Raw genomic sequence first — 16,068 nt, forward strand, 5'->3', positions numbered from 1 at the left:
CAACCAACGATAGCATTTCTAAGGTTAGGAATGCTTAAATTGAATCTTGCCTTGAATATGTTAATCCTTTCTATATAATCACGGGAAAATAAAATGTCCCTTGAATAATCTCTTGCAATAATCATAATTATCCTTTGATTTTGTGTGTGTGTGTGTGTATGTGTGTACTTTGCCATTTCGAATGGGGTAATGTGACACTGTAAATGGACAAGGTTCCCCCCCCCTTAATATACCTTGGAAGCTACACAGCTTGGAGGTATAATAATCATCTGTTTCTAATACACATCCCTGTTGGAAGTTATCTAGCAATGATAGCCTTATTTTGATTTTTTTTAGAACTTTAGTGAGGATTACTGTATATTCTTAAAACTCCAGATTTGCTACACGTTTCTGTTAACTTTTTACTTCCAGTAAAAAGTAAAGAATGTGGTTTTCCTTAGGACTATTTTTGTAAAATAGCTGGATAGCAATGCTACAGCATGCAGAAAGTGCACTTTTTTTGCCTGACTTGCTTGTAAAATAGACACTATTTAATTTGGGGGGAAATATAATTTATGCCAAAAAGAAAAGGGTATCTTGCTGCCATTTTGCGACTGCGTAGGTTAGAGTAGCACAGAATGCAAGGACGGGGAGGGGGACGGGTGGGGACACAATTTGTAAATATAATTATTGTGAAAAAGGGGAAAATACTCTTCAGATAATAGATGCCAATAACCCAAATGATGCCTGGGTTAGAAATTATGTAAATTAGTCATTCGGAGTGGGTGGGGGAGAGATTATGAAAAGACTCATTTTCCCTATCCCGTATGGTCAATTTTCCATATAAGTTAACAAGCTGCTACATATTTGGAGGTTCTATTGTTTGTAGGTCATTGAATGAACTTTGAAATCTGATTTATATTATATACCTGTAACATAGAAAGAAAAAAAGTATTTATATATTTTCTGTATGACAATTTCATGAGCTGTGTATAATTTTAAAAAGGCTTTGTCCCAAAAAGGTTTGGCTCGCCTTGATTCTTTTTTGTTGTTTTCATTGGTTTGGAAATTTGTTTTGTTTTGTATAGTGTGTACAGTTCATGTCTATGGATATTACAGGCCTCCTAAAGCATTATCTTCCTATCAAAGGGATACATTGTTAATAAAATGAACTTTAAACACCTTACAAACTTGTCTTGTTGTTTGTCAAATGTTAGCTTTGTTTCCCAAAGTCCTTTCACACTGAACGTTGAATTTTTTTAAAAAAAACCTTAGTTTCTACCATTGGAAATGGTTATTCCTAGATAATTTAATTTTGAAATACTGTAGGCTGTTTTTAATAAATTTTGGGCTTCATTCATTATGACCCCAACCCTGAGTAATCCCTGAGGATTACTTTGGCATAACCAACATGAGTCACTATCATTTGGTTGCATTATGAGCTAGAAGAGGAATCTATATAGTTATTCATTCAGATTCTTACTCTCTAGTTGCTCTCCCAGTATTGAGCCATGGTGTATATGAGCCATGGTGGCACAGTGATTAGAGTGCAGTAATGCAAGCTACTTCTGCTGACTGCCAGCTGACTGCAGTTTGGCAGTTCAAATCTCACCAGGCTCAAGGTTGACTTGGCCTCCCATCCTTCCGAAGTGCGTAAAATGAGGAGCCAAATTGTTGGGGGCAATAGGCTGAGACTAAACCGCTTAGAGCTGTAAAGCGCTGTAAAGGAGCCTGGTGGTGCAGTGGACTAAACTACTGTTAAAGGAGTATTTAGCTGCCAGCTGCCTGCAATTACTGCGAGTTCAATTCTCACCAGGCTCAAGGTTGACTCAGCCTTCCATCCTTCCGAGGTAGGTAAAATGAGGACCCAGTTTGTGGGGGCAATAAGCTGACTTTGTATAAAATAGAACACCGCTTAGGGGGGGCCAAAAGCCGTACTAAGCAGGTATATACAAAAGTATGAAGGCTATTGTTTAAAAGCATTATAAGCCGCCCTGAGTCTCCGGAGAAGGGCGGCATATAAATCAAATAAATAAATAAATAATAAATAAAGCAGTATATAAGTCTTAAGTGCTATTGCTATTGGCTGCTCTGCTTCAGATAGCTAAAGACACTTGGTAACATTCTGTTTCAGTACTGTTAACATTAAATGTCTGCAATCCTGACAGCATCCCAATTCATGCCCTCCCACTGCAATTGCCTTCTGCCAGTCAAGATGCATCAGGCAATAAGAGCCCTTCAGAAACTGTCAGATAATCCCAGTGAGTCTTGGGCAGGAAGGCCATTGTCAGGTATGGTTGACCTCATGACAGCCATAGGACTCAGTTGTTCAGTTCCATTGTCAGCCTAGTTGCAGTCCCCTTCTGGGTCTTCCGTGCCCCCTACCCACCAGCACATCCTGCTTTGCCGAAGCCAGATATATTTCTTTACAGCCACTAATTGTTCCTAATGCTACTCCTACTAGATATTTGCACTTTTATTTTTTTCAAAGTTTTATTAAGGTGGTATAGCATCAAATACAATAAAAATAAACATTAAAAAGGGAGAGGAATGCAGGATTTAAAAAGGGAAGAAAAAAGTTGTTACTTCCAACTCTTTTCCAACACACTAGTAAAATACTAATACAATTATGACCTCAACTTTTTACTTTATAATTATTACAAGTCAGTTCTATACACAGTTTTCAGGTATGTTTCCCCAAAGATGGGGAAATAAGGAAAACTGATTCCTTGGTATCCACAGCAAACCATCACACCAAAATAACAACACATAATGACTCAAATCGCATAACTGCTGCAATTTTATACTTGGTCCCAACTTCTAGTGAAAATAGCTTTTGGGTGATCGGACATGTTTTTGTCATTTGCCCACCCCCACCTCGCCATGGACTCCAAAGGTACACATTTTTAAAGAAAAGTAAGAAACACATTTTAGCGCCTCCTACTTGGCTGATCTTGGCTGACTCCTCCAACAAGTAGCTCAATGGGAGATGACCAGAACATACCAGTAGTGCAGAACAGACAAGAAGTTAAAAATGTGAAGAAGAAGAAGAAGAAGAAGAAGAAAACAATAGCAAACCACTTCCGTTATGTTGTCAAGAAACGGCATGGTTATTTAATAAAACACTAGATAGAAATCAAGTCGTTTGAAGTCAAGTGATTTTTTTAATATTTTTCTCATTCATCTAGAAATGATTTAACCCGTACATCTTGTTTCAAATTCGTAGATGACACTAAGCTGGCAGGAATAGCCAACACCCCAGAAGACAAGTTCTGGATCCAAACAGACCATGACAGATTTGAACAATGGGCCCTATCCATCAACATGAAATTTAATGTGGAGGAGAGCAAGGTTTTACACCTGGGTAGGAAAAAAACAAAGGTACAAGTACAGACTAGGTCCGTGATGGCGAATCTATGGCACGCGTGCCACAGGTGGCACGCTAAGCCATATCAGTGGGCATGCAAGTCCCACCAGAAGTTGGCAAACGGGCCATTTTCACCCTCCCCAGACTCCTAGAGAGGCTCTGGAGGCTGAGGACAGCAAACAACGGGCCTTCCGGTCCCACTGGAAGTTGGCAAACAGGCCATTTCTGGCCTCCGGGGTGGGTGGGGAAGGCCGTTTTCACCCTCCCTATACTCCTAGAAAGGCTCTGGAGCCAGGTGAGAGAGAAAAACGGGCCTACTGGGCCATCATGTGCCAGGAGTGGGGGGAGCAGGGGAGGTCACGAGTGCATGTGTGGGGGCAGGGTGCATAGAATTATGGATGAGGGCACATGTGCATGTGACCCCATTCCCTGCCACCCCTCCTGGCACGCGATGGTTAGCCATCACTGGACTAGGTGAAACCTGGCTCAAAAACAGTAACTGTGAGAGGGGCCTTTGAGTCCTAGGGGATGATTACTTAAACATGGGCCAGTAGTGTGTCGCCACAGCCAAAAAAGCTAATACAATCCTTGGTTGGGTCCCGATGCCAATTTTTGTTTTCTGCCCACTGAACTCAATATTGCACCAAAGTGGAGTTGCCTGCTGGAGAAAAGCTACATTATTGACTTCATTGTTACGCTGTCCTGATCGGAGCCATGATCTGATTCATTTCAAATCCTGAAATGGGTGCCAGAGAAATTCTCCACCAGGCACAGCCAATGAGTCAATTTTGTGCAATTCAGGAGTCCTCCAGCAGCTATGAAGGATGCCAGCCTAAAACTTTCAGCCTTGACTTCCTAACCCTCCCTTTACATCAACATTGGCATTGACATGTCCTTACAGATTTAAAGAATGTGAAGGGTGGATTGTTCAGACTTTTCCCCTTCTCACTGAGCAAGTGAAAAAACAGTTGTCAATCACTCTCCCTAAAGCAGGGCAGGAGGGAACCAGTTTGGTGCAATGGTTAAGGCACCAAGGAAAGAGCTCAGAGATTTGAGTCCTAGTCCTGCTGTAGGCACGAAGGCAGGTGAATGATCTTGGGCCAGTCACTCTCTCTCAGCTCTAGGAAACAGATATTGATAAGCCACATCTGAAAAGCCTTGCCAAGTTATTACAGTTCTGTCTGTAATATTATTTGATGGCTGGAGAGACTTTAGAATAACTTAATTGTCATTTTGAACGTACACTAATCGGCATACATTAAAATGAAATTTCGTTGCACACAGCTCTCAAAGGGTCACTGCCTCCAATATACATTACATAAACATGACAAAATAAATAAATAAACACAAAATTATGTATATATCCACATATATGACACAGAGAAACAACACGGTCCAGTTTGGATGTATACATATACATGCTGAGAGAAACAAATCTTGTGAGTTTACCAGACGGATGGCATAGGGAACAAAGCTGTTACAGAATCTGGTAGTCCTGCTAGAACTACTTCGAAACCTCCTCCCAGAGGAAAGCAACAGAAACAGACCGTGAAATGAGTGTGTGGGATCTCTAACAATATTTGAGCTCTGAGCACAAAGCGCTTATAAGTAGTATCCTGAATAACAGGAAGCAAGCTTCCGATAATCTTCTCGGCTGTCCTCACCACTCTCTGTATGGACTTTCTATCTGAGGCACTGCAGCCACCAAACCAAAAGGTGATGGAGTTTGTTAAAACCCTCTCAGTCATGTCTCTGTAAATAGTGGCCGGGACAGAAAGAGAAAGATGTGCTTTCCTCATCCAATGATGCAGGAAATGCAAACACTGGTTTGCACACTTCACTAAGGATGACGTGTGGAGAGACCAGTTCAGATTGTTACTTATGTGATAGGATGTATAGAAATGTATATATATATATATATATCCATCACGCTATTCCTTTTTGAGGTAAGCAACATTGTGCTAAGTGCAAAGAGAAAGCAAAAGTAGTAAGCACAAGAAACTCAAGCAATCAATAAGATAACAAACAAAAAAAGGGGAGGGGATTGATGTTCTATAAATATTTTATATTGATTTTTATATATTTATTTAGTTTGTCAAGCATGTACGAGATAACAGGAATAAGTATAAACATGGATATGAATACAGGAAATGGGTACGAATAAATGGGGACAGTAGGACAGGGACGGTAGGCACGTTGGTGCGCTTATGCACGCCCCTTACAGACCTCTTAGGAATGGGGTGAGGTCAACAGTAGACCGTCTAAGGTTAAAGTTGTTGGGGTTTGAGGATGTAACAACAGAGTCTGGTAGTGCATTCCAGGCGTTGACCACTCTGTTGCTGAAGTCATATTTTCTGCAGTCGAGTATGGAGCGGTTTACCTTGAGTTTGTAGAGCGGTTTACCTTGAGTTTGTATTCCATCTTGCTTTTGGTTATTTATGGCTTTCATATACTGCTTTCTAGAATGTTATAGGTAACATTTCCAGGTGATAGTAACGTGTTTCCCCCAAAATAAGACCCTGTCTTATATTTTTTTGAACCCTGAAATAAGCGCTTGGCCTTATTACCATGCGCTCAAAAGCCCGATTGGCCTTATTATCAGGGGATGTCTTATTTTGGGGGAAACAGGGTAGAGGTCTACTCCTCACAGGAAAGCCTATACAGATAATTCATCCAGAAAGCTGTGTGAAAGAAGGATATAAATATTATGAAAGACATTTTAAGATGATAGTAGAGGCCTACTCCTCACAGATAGTAGAGGCCTAGTCCTCACAGAAAAGCATATACAGGTATTTCATCCAGAAAGCTGTGTGAAAGAAATATAAATCGGGGGTGAAATCCAGCAGGTTCTGACAGCTTCTGGAGAACCGGTAGAGGAAATTTTGAGCAGTTCTGAGAACTGGTAGCGTAAATTTTGAGTAATTCGGAGAACCGGCAAATACTACCTCTGGCTGGCCCCAGAGTGGGGTGGGAATGGCGATTTTGCAGTATCCTTCCCCTGCCACGCCCACCAAGCCACACCATGCCCACCAAGCTACGACCACAGAACCGGTAGTAAAAAAAATTGGATTTCACTACTGATATAAATATTATAATATAATATAAATATAAATATTATGAAAGATATTTAGAGATGTTGGTGCTGATGCCTAAAAACTGTTGCATTTCTTAAGGTAATGTGCATTATGGGGAAGAATTCTCAATCTATATATAGCACATGAAATCTATATTTCTTGGGCCCTTCAAAGCAAGTTCAGTCAGTATGTTATTGAGTGGTGCAACCAGCCCACATGTCACTCGTGTGATTTTCAGTGGAAGAAGTATGAGCCAAACAAGTCCAGTGATCTCATTACATCTGATAAGAAAAAACTAAATTTGTTAGTGAATAATTCCTGAGGAGTGTCATAAATATGAGTCAATTGCCAATCATCTGAATTTTGATCATGGGGATGCTGCAATGGTCATAACTATGAAAAATGGTCATAAGTCACTTTTTTTCAGTGTCATTGTAACTTCAAAGGTTCACTAAATGAACTTTTGTAAATTGAGGACTACCTGTACATGCATATTTTTTTTTTAGGTTTGATCAGCCAGTGTGTTTCTTCCTATATTTTTTCTCATGATTGTCCCAAAATTAAGTGTAGCCATAATGACAAAATGTTAGTCTCAGCAAAGCACTGCACACTTAGGTGGGGGACAGATACAGGGGAGCAAGCAGGGGTGAAATGCTCCCGGTTCGTGCCGGCTCGGGCGAGTAGATAGCGATGGCGGTGGGCAGTTCGGAGAACCGGTAGCAAAAATCCCTCCCCCCTCCCCAGCCTCCAGCTTGTTTTCTTTCGCACGCCTGCCTTGCTTTGCTTGCTGTAATCCCTGCAATCCATTGCATCAGCAAGCAACTGAATCTCCCTGCCTGCAATCAAGCTCATCGGTGAGCAGCTCTATCTTTTTTTTTTTTTTAATTTGATTTATATGCCGCCCTTCTCCGGAGACTCAGGGCGGCTTACAATGCGTTAAGCAATAGCCTTCATACTTTTGTATATTTATACAAAGTCAGCTTATTGCCCCCACAAACTGGGTCCTCATTTCACCTACCTTAGAAAGGATGGAAGGCTGAGTCACCCTTGAGCCTTGGAGAGATTCGAACCAGCAGTAAATTGCAGGCAGCTGTGTTAATAACAGGGTACTTAGACCACTGTACTATCAAGGCTCTGCCTGCCTGCATGCCTGCCTGCCTGCCTTGTTGGGTAAGTTTTTTTTCCCCTTGGAGAGCTTTAAAAAAAATAGTTAATTGGGAGGTTTTTAGTTGTTCTTTTTTTAGACCTAGCCATTTAAAGTTTAGGAAGTTTTAAATTCAGCTGCTTTTATATAAAAATAAAATAAAATAAAATAATATTTGTGCAGCTTTCTGAGATTTTGTGTGTTTCTGTAGTGTTTCACTCTAACTACACAAACACACAAAATCTCTCAATGCTGTATGTGGAATTTTGTGTGTGTAAAGTGTGAAAGTTGGTTTTTTGGACATTTTGTGGCTGTGTGAGATTCCTGCTTGTTGCAGGGGCCATTTTGCCCCTGCTTTTACATTGTGGGTGAGCCAGTTGTGTTATGTTGTGTTGTGTGTGTGTAAAGTGTGAAAGTTGGTTTTTTGGGCTTTTTGTGGCTGTGTGAGGTTCCTGCTTGTTGCAGGGGCCATTTTGGGTCTAGCACAGCTGCTTTTACTTTGTGGGTGAGCCAGTTGTGTTGTGTTGTGTGTGTGTAAAGTGTGAAAGTTGGTTTTTTGGGCTTTTTGTGGCTGTGTGAGGTTCCTGCTTGTTGCAGGGGCCATTTTGGGTCTAGCACAGCTGCTTTTACTTTGTGGGTGAGCCAGTTGTGTTGTGTTGTGTGTGTGTAAAGTGCGAAAGTTGGTTTTTTGGGCTTTTTGTGCCTGTGTGAGGTTCCTGCTTGTTGCAGGGGCCATTTTGGATCTAGCACAGCTGCTTTTACATTAGGTGAGCCAGTTGTGTTGTGTTGTGTTGTGTGTGTGTAAAGTGTGAAAGTTGGTTTTTTGGGGCTTTTTGTGGCTGTGTGAGATTCCTGCTTGTTGCAGGGGCCATTTTGGGCCTAGCACAGCTGCTTTTACATTGTGGGTGAGCCAGTTGTGTTGTGTTGTGTTTTGTAGGTTAAAAAAGGGCAAAGAAGTGACATCGACTTGGCCATGCCCACCTGACCACCAAGCCACGCCCACCCAGTAACCTGACCACCAAGCCATGCCCACTAATTAAGCCACACCCACAGAACCGGTAGTGAAAATTTTTAGATTTCACCCCTGAGAGCAAGGAAGATTAAAAATTAGGAGAAATCCTGAGACTTAATATTAATAATCCATGTATGTGATAGGGAAGACGATAGCCGAAAATAATTGCTGAACAGTTGGGTAGCTGATCAGCAAATCAGTTTTGAACAGTTGGGTAGATAATCAGTTCTGGTCAGCAGATCTTAATCATCAAAGTTAGAATCAGAATCAAAATCAGAATAGAGCTGGAAGGGACCTTGGAGATCTTCTAGTCCAGCCCCCTGCTCAAGCAGGAGATCCTAAACCATGGCTGTCAAACTCACCCCATCACGTTGCCGTCATGTGATATTTCGCAATGTTTTCCCCATTTGTGGAGCTGGGGTGGGCGTGGCTTGCACATGACACACCCTGCCCATGGGCTGCCAGTTTGACACCCCTGTCTTATACCATTTTAGACAAGTGACTGTCCAGTCTCTTCTTAAAAACCTCCACTGATGAAGCACCCACAACTTCTGACTGCAAGCTGTTCCACTGGTTAATTGTCCTCACTGTTTCACTGTTCCACTGTTGGTTAGCAAGCTTCTCCTCAATTCCAGGTTGCTTCTCTCCTTGATTAGTTTCCATCCATTGTTTCTTGTCCTGCCCTCTGGTGCTTTGGAAAATAAATTGGCCCCCTCCTCTTTGTGGCAGCCTCTCAAATATTGGAGTACTGCTATCAATACTCAAATACTGGTATACTGCTATATTAGCTTAGTTCCATTTTTATTTTCAAGATTTGTGATGGTCAATTCTCAGAATGCAGTCTTGCACTGAACACAAATGAAAATTTAATTATAATGTAAAGACTAAGGATTATAATAGACTAAGATATAGACTAAGATACATAGCAAATGTCAATTTCCTACTTTCCAGAACCACCACACTACCTTTCACTTAATATAGATACAATCACTATGAATTCATTAACAGAAACTTGGAGACGTTATGATCAAGAATTCAGTGCTGGTTTTATTAGAGGTTACATGCTTTACATGAAAATTAATAATCAAAGTTGTATAGTAAAAGAATCCAGACCATTTATACATGCAGGTAAATGATCCTCTTTCTCCAGAATAATGTATCTTTAAGTTAGCTGACGCTAGCCAGAACACAGAAACACTCAAAGAACTAATGCAAGATTGGAACATGTAGAGAAACCCAGCCCAAAGAATTCCCAAGAGTCCGATATGACTGAATGGATAACATCATCATCATCATCATCATCTTCATCTGAGATATAAGTATTATTTAGGAATTGGTAGACAGTCCTCCTAAGAACAGAAGAAGATGAAACATAGTCTGTAAATCATGTATTTTTTCCATAAATAAATGAATGTACATGAAGAGGAAAAACACACAGTTGAAAATTCAAAACAGGAGCTCAAGGTCTAAAGCAGTGCTTTGTGTTCCCCACCACCATTTAAAGATTTATCACCCAGGTGACCCTTAAGCCTGCTCGTCCCTACTCATTAATCATTGTTCCATTAGATACCGCAATTAGGCATTACTCCCGCATGCTCCCAGCCAGCTGGCCACTCCTCCAGATTGGCTAGCATTCCAGCCATTTCCAAGCCTCTCCAGTTTAGTCATCATTACAGCCGTTTCCAAACTTCTCTGTAACTCTCAGTCTCTCAGCCGCCCTCAACAGCTGCTCAGTCAGCAGCTCCCAGCTGCACTCACTGCCAAGTCCATTCAGAAATACTTGCTGCCAGTCTGAGTGTTTTAAACATCCAGAGGAGGTTGCCATGGTGACGACCACTTCATCAAGCAATGTCTGCAGCTGATGAGTGGCGAGAGCGCAAGCTGGGAGAGGGATCTTCAGGTTGCTTGGTGGCCAGGAGGTAAGCTGAGGAGCTAGGGTGCCATGGGAGCCGCTGCATCGCCAGAACCTCCGCACCCACTGGAATGGCAGCCCCAACATGCAGCTATGCGTTGGGGCTGACAGAGGGCTAGTACTACAAGAAAATTGGAGATATGAAGGGAATGTTTCATGCAAAGATGGGCATGATAAAGGACCAAAATGGCAGGGACCTAACAGAGGCAGAAGTGATTAAGAAGAGGTGGCAAAATTACACAGAAGAACTATACAAGAACGAGCTTAACATCCCTGATAACCACAATGAGGTGGTCACTGACCTCGAGCCAGACATCCCAGAATGTGAAGTCAAATGGGCCTTAGGAAATCTGAGCAACAACAAAGCTAGTGGAGGAGACAGTATTCCAGTTGCGCTATTCAAAATCTTAAGAGACGATGCAGTAAAAGTACTACACACAATTTGCCAGCAAATTTGGAAAACTCAACAGCGGCCACAGGATTGGAAAAAGTCAGTTTACATTCCAATTCCAAAGGAAAGGCAATGCCAAAGGATGTTCAAACTATCACTCCATTGCATGCATTTCACATGCTAGTAAGGTTATGCTTAAAATCCTACAAGCTAGGCTCCAGCAGTATGTGGATCGAGAACGACCAGAAGTAGTTCAGGGAGGATTTCAAAGAGGCAGAGGAACTAGAGATCAAATTGCCAACATATGCTGGATCATGGAGAAAGCTAGGGAGTTCCAGAAAAACATCTACTTCTGCTTCGTTGACTATGCTAAAGCCTTTGATTGTGTGGATCACAACAAATTGTGGCAAGTTCTTAAAGAGATGGGAGTACCAGACCATCTTATTTGTCTCTTGAGAAACCTATATGCGGATCAAGAAGCAACAGTGAGAACTGAACACGGAACCACTGATTGGTTCAAAATTGGGAAAGGAGTCTGGCAAAGCAGTATACTGTCACCCTGCCTATTTAACTTATATGCAGAGCACATCATGAGAAAGATGGGGCTAGATGAATCAAAAGCTGGAATTAAGATTGCCGGGAGAAATATCAACAACCTCAGATATACAGATGATACCACTCTAATGGCGGAAAGTGAAGAGGAACTAAAGAGTGCAAAAGTTGAAACTCAACATTAAGAAAACTAAGATCTGTTCGTTGTTATGGAACAAATAACAAAACTGCAAATAGAAAAGAAACCAGAAACATTCCTGTTAGGAATCTTTACAAAATCATACCCCAAAGAAATAAAATATTTGATGATACATATGTTAACTGCAGCACGAATAACATATGCAAAAAACTGGAAACAGGAAAAAATCCCAACCGAAGAAGAACTAATAGATAAAATCTTAGAATGTGCTGAAATGGACAGATTAACAAAAGAAATCAAAGAAAAAGAAGAGACAGACTACTACAGAATATGGAACAAATGGTATAATTGGCTTAACACCATCAATAAAGAAACATAAATACAAGAAGAAAAGAATAAAAATGTAAATATATATACAAATAATTTTATAGGTATATAAATATGAATATAGAAATGTAAAAAAGTAAAGATACAATCAAAATATATAGATCTCTATAGGGGGAAAGACAAGGAGGGGGAAAAAAGAAAAGAAGAATAGGAGGAGGAGGAAAAAAATTCTAGACTAAGAAAAAGGGGAAGAAATATAAAGTATCAGATGGAAAACCACTATGAAACAATGCTTAAAAAGGATAAGCTATTTATTTATATGTTGTATGTTGTATAAATGTCTAATTTGTGTTTTAATAAAATTTATAAATTTTTAATAAAAAAAAAAAGAAAACTAAGATCATGGCATCTGACCCTCTCAATTCCTGGCAAATAGACTGGGAAGAAATGGAGGTAGTGACAGATTTTATTTTCCTGGGCTCCAAGATCACCACAGATGCGGGCTGCAGCCAAGAAATTAAAAGACGCTTGCTCCTGGGGAGGAAAGCTATGGCAAATCTAGACAGCATACTAAAAAGCAGAGACATCACCCTGCCAACAAAAGTGCATATAGTGAAGACCATGGTTTTCCCAGTTGCAATGTATGGCTGTGAAAGTTGGACCCTAAGAAAGGCTGAGCACCAAAGAATTGAGGCCTTTGAACTATGGTGCTGGAAAAGACTCCTGCAAGTCCCTTGGACTGCAAGGCGATCAAACCAGTCAGTCCTAGAGGAGATCAACTCTGATTGCTCTTTAGAAGGCCAGATCCTGAAGATGAATCTGAAATACTTTGGCCACCTAATGAGAAGGAAGGACTCACTGGAGAAGAAGAGCCTAATGCTGGGAAAGATTGAGGGCAAAAGAAGAAGGGGACGGCAGAGAAGGAGGTGGCTGGATGGAGTCACTGAAGCAGTTGGCGTTAGCTTAAATGGACTCTAGAGGATGGTAGAGGACAGGAGGGCCTGGAGGAACATTGTCCATGGGGTCGCGATGGGTCGGACACGACTTTGCAACTAACAACAACAAATGATGCTGGTGTGTTTTCATCTTCAAGAGAATTGGCTGACTGACATTGACTTTTCGTTATCGACAACATTACATTTCTTTTTAAAATCACCTTAATAGATGTTCTGCTTCTTACGCTGTTAAAGCAGAATATAGTGACAATGACAATTTTATGTCAGTGACTACAATAGATGATAGTAAATCCTGATTTATTGTATTTATTTATTGTGGTTATAAATATTGAACTTCTTTAAAGTTTGGCAGCTTGAGAGATTGGGGTGTGCTTGGATCCTTATATTTTATTTTATTTTCAATATAATAGTGCACATTTCTACTACAGCATGTATGAGATGGTTAACAGCCTAAAACTAAAGCACTGAAAAATTAGTAATATTAGTCAGGCAATTCAAAAGTCCAGGTTGCAGTAATAGGGCCTAATTCCTTTCCAGATAGATAATATGGGAATATACTTGCACCAACAAAAGCAGTTTCTGGGGTAGGCACTAAACTGAGATTAAACGTTTAAAACCTTGAACTCCACATTTTGAAATGAACAGATAACATTACACTGTTATTTTGGGTTTCTTTTAAGTTATTTTAGGTTTTTAGTGCACCTGCTTTTGTTTTCAAAAGAAAAATAGTTTTTTCCATTTACTTCACCTGCTAGTGATTATCCCATTAATGCTGAAGTGTATGTGTTTCAGGAGAAGAAGTAATGATGGTACAGCAGCAAAAACATCAACAGTAACAAATTAAGAAAGAGCAGACATAAAAATCCTTTGTCAAATTAGGCAACTCTCTAACTGTTAGAGAGTTCTTCGATACCAGATAAGGGAGACAACAAAACTCTAGGCTCCAGGTCTGTTAAATTTTTCTTCCACAACAGAATGCTCACCAGCTTCATGAGTCTTGACAAATATATTCTCCATCCAGCTACTCCATTTCCAGAAGGGACTGCTACCTGCAGCGCAGCATACTTTGAATTTATATGTAGTGACAGGTTGCCTGCCGTTCACCCAGTTGGAAGTGGGGATGGAAATCTGAGTTAAACTGCATTGTCCAATTCACAAACTTCACCCCTTTTTGTACATGTTGTGTGCAGGGGTGGGTTCTAAAATTTCTTACTACCGGTTCTGTGGGCGTGGCTTATTTTGTGGGTGTAGCTTGGTGTGGGGGGGTAATGTGACTGGGTGGGCATGGCCAACTTTTTTTTTTTTTTTACTTTTAAAAGCATTTTTTCTACAACCTTAAGAGGTTGCAGAAAACAATGCTTTGAAAAGCCTCTGATGATCCTAGCTGAGCCACGGGATCATCAGAGGCTTTATTTTACTTTTAAAAGCATTTTTTCGGCCGAAGAGGTTGTAGAAAAAATGCTTTTAAAAGTAAAAAAAAAAAAAGCCTCTAATGAGGTGGGCGGGGTAAGCGAGCGGTGACCGGGCTGGGGACCGGTTTGGGGGCATGGCCAGCCAATGTTATTACTGGTTGTTGGAACTACTACAAATTTTTACTACTGGTTCTTGCGAACCGGTGCGAACTGGGAGCAACCCACCACTGGTTGTGTGTAAAAAAAAGGGAGGTAAATATCATGACATTATGTCTGTTTTGATCCACACCCCCTTTTGCGGAAATCACCGGTTCTTCCCCAACGTGGTGTTCTCCAGATGTGTTACACATGCAACGGACTTAACATGTAGGTCATCAGGCTAAGCAAGAATGGGCTAAATGTCATGTTTCTTTCTTCTTTCTTCTGCTTTTCTCAACAACAGAGAGATGAACAATTTTTATTTATCAGAGAGGACACAGAACAGGGGAAGAAAAAGCGGATTCCTGCAATTTCAACTTCTCCAGACCTTTGTTTGTGGGACAGCCAATTCTGTTAGCCAGAACCAATCCATAGATTAAGTTTTAGTTGACATTTTAATCCACTTTCAATATGCAAAACAGTGGTGGGTTTCTACCGGTTCACCTCAGTTTGGGCGAACCGGTAGTGGCAGTGGTGGGAGGCTCTGCCCACCCGCCTTTACGTCATCATAGACGCTCTGCGCATGGGCAGAAGGTTCTGTGCATGCGCAGAAGCGCTGCACCCGAGCAAAGCCAGAACATGCACACACACACGCTCCCTATTCTGAACCAGTAGCGAAGGTAAGTGGAACCCACGACTGATGCAAAAGTATTTCATACTTTTAGATTGTGTCAGTAGGACGAAATATAAAAATAAAGAAAATCAACCCTTACCTCTGTTGTTTACATCAAAACGAAACTGCTCATGTTTCTGTCCAAGGCAATTTCTGGAGGTTAAGTTTACATTGTACAGGAACTGGTTGCCCATCTTGAATGAACAGGTATTTTTGAATTTTGTACTGCAATATATTCTTCCAGAAGAGCTTTCAAGTAGTAAGATGGGAGGAAGAAAGCACAATATTTTATCTTATTTGCAGTCAAAAATAATACATTAAAGATGTATTATTTGTGTGTACAAGTTCAAAATTTATTCTGAACCAGGGTTTATCTCTAAGCCACTTTAAATTTCAATATGTTTTACTATAGGAATACAATAACCTTAAGCAAAATGTGAAAGTTTCCTCCATTTAAGTTAAATATGCAAATTGCTGACTTGCTTTAACTTTCTGATAGACACCCGTCTCTTTTATCCAAGACAGATTTTGTCTCCTGGCATCAAAGTCTTCCTAAATATTCCTTTCAAAGATAAATCCTGATACAACTACTCTAAACTCCTTCATATTATGTTTTGGATTGACTTTGGAAGAATGATTTGTGAATACTTACACATCAGACAAAATAAACTCCATTGGACAGACTTTCTCCAAGTACTCAGTTTTCTCTACATATCCAGGATCCCAAGTACATTTGATATCAATCATGTCTTCAGTTTCACAGCTCAGATTTTGGGGCTTAACGGGTTGCCCTATTGAAACAAGTTTGCATTAAAACATTATCTTCATATATTTCATCTGTACAGTTACTTTCCAAAAATGTCAAGTTGATCATCTTGATTCCCCCACCAACAGCAGAAAGGTTATCCATACAAGCATTGGGAACAGATCAGTGGTGGGTTGCTCCCGGTTCAGCCCTGTTCGGACGAGCCGGTAGTGGTGATGATATGACG

The sequence above is a fragment of the Pituophis catenifer genome, unplaced genomic scaffold, assembly GCF_029215685.1.
Source record: "Pituophis catenifer annectens isolate HBS135680 unplaced genomic scaffold, rPitCat1.0.hap2 SCAF_2, whole genome shotgun sequence".
Classification (NCBI taxonomy): Eukaryota; Metazoa; Chordata; class Lepidosauria; order Squamata; family Colubridae; genus Pituophis; species Pituophis catenifer.